Source organism: Octodon degus, unplaced genomic scaffold (genome assembly GCF_000260255.1).
Source record: "Octodon degus isolate 3935 unplaced genomic scaffold, OctDeg1.0 scaffold00001, whole genome shotgun sequence".
NCBI lineage: Eukaryota > Metazoa > Chordata > Mammalia > Rodentia > Octodontidae > Octodon > Octodon degus.
The window spans coordinates 39,437,068-39,444,135 of NW_004524577.1; the positions used below are offsets into that span (position 1 = coordinate 39,437,068).

At 41.6% G+C, this 7,068-nt stretch overlaps 1 protein-coding gene across 1 annotated transcript in view; it reads left to right on the plus strand.

The window, feature by feature from the left end:
* The window catches only part of Arl15 (ADP ribosylation factor like GTPase 15), a 505,974-nt gene that overhangs the window by 51,594 nt on the left and 447,312 nt on the right, over positions 1–7,068 (plus strand). The gene's annotated exons all lie outside the window — the stretch shown is intronic.

A 7,068-nucleotide genomic window follows, 5' to 3' on the forward strand; every position in this document is an offset into this window, starting at 1 on the left:
GATTAAAAAAAAAAAAGTATGAAAAACAGGAATAGAATTTATGCTGGACCACCTTTGCATTCTAGTCATATGTTATCGTCATGTTATGTTACTATGTATGTAAATAGAGTCTATTCATTATATTTAGATGTATTATCAGAAAGTTTAGCTTTGGTATTACAAAAGACTTATCAGCATTTATTTTGATCAATTATAGACCAAAGATTTAGATATTCAACAAGAGAAACATTTTTAAAAAAGTATTTAAAATTGAAGACGTCAGTTGTATGCATGGTTCATTTCCAGGGAAGCTTGGTAGAGTGATCAGTAAAAGATTTGGGAACACAAAGTTGTGTTATATTAATATTACTATTCTGTCAGTGCTATGAAATCCATAAATTCAAGATAAAGAGTAAAAAAGGATGTAAGACTGAAGAGTAGCTTCCTTTTACAAAATGACTTTTTCAAATTTCAGTGACATTTAGATAATCTTTTAATTCATATAAGAATGATATTTGTATTGTAAATGTAAATATCTTGACAAATTTTTCCCTCATCAAATTAGATTATCAATTTAAAAATATGCAAGGATTTATAGTTTTAAAAAATAAGTTAGCAGGCCGGGGAGATAGCTCAGCGGTATAAGCATCTCCCTGGCAAGTGTAAGATCCTGACTTTGGTCCCTGGTACAAAAAATAAAATAAAATGGATAATAATAATAATTTAAGAGGTAGTAGAACAAAAACTCTGCAGTGTCTGTTGCATACCTTAATCCCAGCAGTAGGGAGGCTGAGGCAAAAGGATCACAGGGAGTTTAAGGCCAGTCTGAACAACCTAGCTACCCTGTCTCAGAAAAAAACAACAAAACAAAGAAAAACTACAGTTCATGTAGCTCTGACCCCATCTCAAGAAAATAAAACAAAAAAGAAAGCAACAAAAACTTGAGTTCGTGTATCTCCGCTCCAAGGAGTGATTGCATAGATGTGTGGTGGGACTGGGTAAAGGTCTACATGGTTTCCTGACTGAAGATCTTTGAGGCACATGGATGTGGAGAATCCATGGTTTGCTAATCAAAGACTACCTGGAAACATTAGTTCTCTATAATTCAAGGAGAGGAAAAGGGGGAAATCAGTGAGATTTAATGGTGGGGGTTGGTGTATCCCAGCCAGTACCTTGGGAAACATGTGTCAAAGCGGGTACAGCAAAAGTTACAATGTTCTTACTTTAGGATGCTGGGAATTCTTCACTCAAATTTTTAAAAAATTAAGTAATAATATAAACATAATAAAATATGAAAAAGGATCAAAAAGGCGTGCAAGAGTAAACCAGCAAGGAACACTAGGAATCAATGTCTGCAATTTTGTGAAATTCTTGCTCAGTCATGGTATCTACACTAAGTTCCAGAAAATGATTTGTGTCTCTTTTTCCCTGGTGTGCTCTTACAATTTAGTGTTGGGTAATCAGACTTAGCTGGAGTAACTGAAACCACTAAGTACAGATGGGGAGTTGGTTTTCCAGTTTCTGGGCTTTCGTATCAAATCCAAGGGCAAGTCCGTGCCATCCTCAGGAGGTCTGGAACCTAAACCAGGCGGCCTCAGTGACGCATTGCAGGATCTTTTGTCTCTTTCCTGAGGACATCTTGCTGCTTTTTTTTCTCAACAGACTCACATTGTTCTGCTTCTCTGTCTGAGGTAGACAGAAGCCAGCGTCAGGGTCATCTGCTACAGCCCTTGGAGAGGTCAACTCTCTTATCTCTCACTTGGGTTCTGAATGAGAAGGATTTTCCTAATGTGTTCTCATCCGCAGAGGCAGGATTTCCTGGTAAACAGGGCTGCGCTGATCCTGGGAGGAGTTCAGATGTTTAGGTATGGGAAGCGTTTCTGCAGCTGGAAGTTAATGATGTGAATCTCTGTCAGGCATTTGAAGTGTGACTCAAAGCCAGAAGCCTCATCGGGAGTGGTTTAGAACAAGGGCTCTGAAGTAAACACTGGACTTACTAAGTAGTTCTGGGACTTTGATCAAGTTGTTTAACATCTTTGAACCTCTGCCTTCTCTGTGGTAATGGGGATAATGATAGAACCAACCTCACAGGGGCATGGTAAAGGTTAAACGAGCAAATACACCCGTAAAATGCTTCCCATGGAATGTGGTACCTGGCTGCCGCTTAGTAAGTTGGGCATTATTTTGAGACACACACATGCACAACATTGGACTCTAGCATTTCATAAAAGCTGTCAAGGAACTTTCTTTACCAGTACTATATACCTAAATATATGGAATAGAGGTGATTGCCAACTGGTAGAGAGGAATTCTTGTAAAATTCTTTTATTAGCGTTTTGTTGGCAAACTTAAGATACATCTTTGCAGAAATTTGAGAGAGTGTGGTATAAAGTATCATTTTATGTGCAAAATTTGAAGTAATTTCAGAGTCCCACTGTTACTTTGCAAGAGCACTGTAGCTTATCCAGTCTCAAAGCTGCCCGAGCATAGCTCATGGTGGTCAGTAGGAGCAGACCTTTACATTTGTGTCTCTGGCAGGACCTTTACACGTTGTTGTGGTCTGTATCTAGGTGTCCCCCCAAAGCCTCATGCAGTTACGGGGTGGACTTCTAGAGTTTGTGATTAATTTATGATCCAGTGCTGGGATTATGGGTGTGAGTGCTACATCCGGCCTGCGGCAGATAGCCTGGATGCAACATAAGGGACAGACTTGCTCTCTGCTGCCCTTATTGCCACTACTCCTCCCCTTTGCTCTTGCTGTTTTGCTGTTTTCCACTGCCGTGCTCTGCCTTGTGCCGCTCTGCCTTGGAGCCAGCTGAGTAGGGACTGAAACCTCCACTAACTCTGAGCTAAATAAACCTTTCCTTCCTTAATTTGGGGTGTCAGGTCTTTTGTCTCAGCAAGAGAGAAAAGTAACTGAGACACAAGTGCAGCATGTGTATTATTTCACCATTCTTGATTAAAGATTGTTTTTATACCCTCTACGTAGTCTTGTAAAGGGGCAGTGTTCGTGGTGAAATTAAAAAAAAATTGTTAATGAAGGAAATTAAGTGAGTTAAAAATGCCATAAAGAAAGCTAGACAACCTCTAAATTCTGTTAATTTAAGGAGTATTTTTAAAAAATACAAGAATGCTGAAGTTTTGGAAGTGGTATTGATGCAAATACTCAAAAAGGAATCAGCTGAGAGAATCATCTTCTTAAAGAGGAAGCCTATAAGAACCTGCCTGGCAAGCGCAAGAACCTGAGTTCAATCCCCAGTACCACATGTGGTATCAGCCACTAAAACTGGCATGGTGGCACACACCTGTAATCCCCGTGCTAGGGAGGCTGAGACAGGAGGATCGTGACGAGTCCAAGCTGCATAGCAAGATCCTCTACCAAATAAATAAGTGGAAGCCTAATTATATGTATAAAAATTAATTCAGGGAGGTGACATTTTGAGTTATGCTTATGAAAGGTGGTCTTGGAGCATATATCCTGTGAAATAGTCCTTTCAACATGATCATTTAAATGTTCAACACACAGGTAGAGGTGTTCGAGGCACTTGGCATAGAAGCATGAGCCAAACAGACGAAATCTCTCCCCTTGTGGAGTTCATATCATGATGAGGAGAAACATACACACAGGAAAACAAAGGCTAAGTAGACTGCAAGCCATATGCCAGAAGATGCTTCTTTGGGAGATGGCAATAGCAGGAAAGGGGACGGTGACTGCGCAGAGGAGGTTGCAGTATGGAATAGGCGGTTAAGGTGAGCTTCAGGGAAGGGGTGAAGAGTTAAGAAGAGTCTTGAATGAGTGAGCGGTGAGCCGTGAACATAGGAAGGGAAGGGCGCCCCTGGTGGCAGGAGCAGACTGCAAGGATTCTGGAGAGGAACATCTCATCTCTGAAGGTGGTAGGAGGCTGGTGGCTGGAAATGACATGGTGGGGCTGGGGGAACCTGACTGTGTCAGCAACACCCCCAGCCCCCATCATTCAGAGCATTTGAGCCGTTTTAAATATTTTTGCTTTAATTCTGAGTAACTGGCTGCCTCACAGGTATTGCGTAGGGAATGATAGTGACTCACTTGCCATTCATTTATTTATTGACAGGGTTTCTTTATGTAGTGCAGGCTGGCCTTGAACTCGCTCTGTAGCCCAGGCTGGCCTCAGATTTACTGCAGTCGTCCTGCGTCGGCTTCCCAAGTGCTGGGATTGTAGCTGTGCCACCATGTTTGGCTCTCACTTGTCTTTTAAAAGGGTCACTGACTGCTGCTTTGGGAGTAGACTACAGGAGGGAGCTGGGAGGCCAGGGAGAAAGCTATGGTAGTGGTAGTTGGTGTGACATGCATGTGGCTTGAACTGGGCTAGTAGCAGTGGAGGTGCTAGTAAGTGATCAGAGTATGGGTATGTTCTGGAGCCCACGCCACTAGAATATCCTCATGGGTTGGACGTGGGGAAGAAGAAAGAGAGGAGCCAAGAGTTTATATGGCATTATTTGAGGGAAGGGTGTGGCTGCTCTCGGCTGGAATAGAATTGGAGGTACTGACCCGCGTCAGAGGGAAGACCCAATGCCCTTAGGAGGCTCACAAACAGGCAGGCAAAAGATGGCAGGGTTCCTGACCAAATGTGAGAGGGAGCAGGACAGGGACACACATTCAGAAATTTTGCAGAATGAGGCACTCAGGTCTTTGATAATATATTGAAGCAGTCTGTAGAGGTGGAAATGAAGGCAGAGCCTGACGTGACTCGAAAGTCAGTGGTCGGGAAAAATGAATGGTGTAAGAGAGAGGAACATGGGGAAGGCTTATCTGGCAAGCAAGGCAGTTGACCTTGGCTTTAGATATACGAGCTGGAGGTTCCTGGAGGTGCCACGGTGGAAGTACATCCTTCCAACCCCAAAGAGACTGGAAATTTGCGTGGGTAGAGTCTCTCTCTGCTAGTTTTGCTATTTTGTTCTTGCAGCTCAGAATGTCTGACCCAAAGTGAGCATTCAGTTAGTATTTGTCGTTGGCTGGGTGGATACAATTTTGGAAGTCATCCAGGTAGAGAGGCTGGCCCTCGTACCCTGTGGGCCCCATCGGCTCACTAGAGGGCTTGCCCCAGTTTCCTGTTTCCTGTCCTGTTTCCTGTGCACCTTTTCTCTCCATGATTAAAATACTACTTTCCCCCTTATCTTAGTTCTTATCTTTCACAATTACGTGATTCCTTTTGTTTATCTGACCACACTGTTGAGGGAGAAAATCTTTATAAACGAAAGTGTCTTTGTGTCATAGTTCTGTTTAATCTTATTTTATTTGTTAGCGGTAACAGTGACATGTCTTCTGGGGGTTTCGAACTGCCATTCTACTGGGCTTTATCTGCTGCAGATACACAGTGCGAACCACTTGTTACAGCTGGGTCATCATAAAACTAATGGCATTAGAATTCATTTTTATGTTTTGTATGTCTAGTTTTTATAAATGTATTATTGACTTCAGCCTGTGGTTAATGTTAAAAAAAAAACAAAAAACACTCTACTGCTGGACCTGTGATCTCTGCTTCACATTTCCCCACCAATTGAAAGCGGGAAAGTGGAAAATCTGCTACATTGTTATCCTGCTTTCCCACTCTCTCCAAAGGGATGAGAAGATAAGCCAGAAACTCTCTTACTGCCAGCAACACCCTTTGGGCCCATTATGTTCCAGATGACTGGCAGAAGGAATTTAAATGACTGTTTATTTCACTGAATTTCATCATCTAATTTCCTGCCTAAGCTTTTAATCTGAAAGAAACATTGTGTGTGTGTGTGTGTGTGTGTGTGTGTGCGCACGCGTGCGCATGTGTAAGCAACTTTAGGAATTTGATACAACTTTCAAAGATACAGGGAAGGAAAAAATCATTTTAGTGAGATCATAGGAAGAGTACAAGAAGGGACCCGGCTCTGTAGGCAGACAGGGAAGATCAGTACATTTTACCAGTATTTTACTTTTGAGAGATAGGAAAAAAGACTTGTTTTCTGTAATGAGAAGTACAGCCCAAACTAGTAAACTTTAGACATGTTCTCTGAAATAGGGATATGGTTATTAACAAAGCATTGAGAATAGGTAACAAGGCTGATTTATTTTTTAAGAGAAGAGACACTTTTTCAGTAATAGGGCTTTTATTTATTTATTTATTATTTTGCAGAACCGGGGATTGAACTCAGGCCCTTGCACTTGCCAGGGAAGCGCTTACTCCACTGAGCCATCTCCCTGGCCCCAGTAATAGGGCTTTTAATAGTCTCAACTCCAGAAAAGCAGGTTCTGATTCAGGTGCTGCTGTTTAATCGAATGACCAACACATTTTATACTCTGGGCCTTCACTTCAGATGAATAGTGAAGTTGAGTGAAATTTGTTTTAGCAAAATCTCCCTCCCTCCCCATTCTTCAGTTCGTGAGTCCTCAACATTGAAAAGAGGCAAAAATATCCACTTGGCTTTAGGATGTGTATGGGAGGTGTTTTATACACCAACACATTCACTGGGGACATAGACCTCTCAAATATAAGAGGTAAGGCACCAGATTCCAAAGTGAAGTGGCTCTTAATTTGCATGTGATTGTTCATATTTTTCCATTGATTTATTGATTTGCAAGAAAGGCTTTCTACTAGAAACATGCGTTATCCTAGATAAATTTAGCACATGAACTAAACAATGAAACTATTAGCACATTTTGCTCTGGGAATACGTTAATTTGAAACCCCAGTTTGGGAACTCGATTCACTAGATTTTATTGGGATTTGAACTCAGGGCCTTATGCTTGCCAGGCAAGCACTTATTCTACTGAGCCATCTCCCCGGTCCCGGGATTTCTACTTGTTTGTTCATAGAGTAAGCACCATCCCTTCCCCTGGAAAAGGTAGTAGTCATAAAGGGAGTGACATGAGCTCTGGCTCCACAATCTGTGTAGCAAGTATGTATAGAATAGTTGATTTTCCTTTGGGGAGCTTGTTTTCTGTTCTATTGAATGAGAGGACCAGATTAGATATTCTGTGAAGATATTTTCAATGCATATTTTATATAATTACAAATGCAATAATGTAAAACCCAGACTTTTGGAACTTTCTGCATATTCAGCCTGAGTATTTCCATA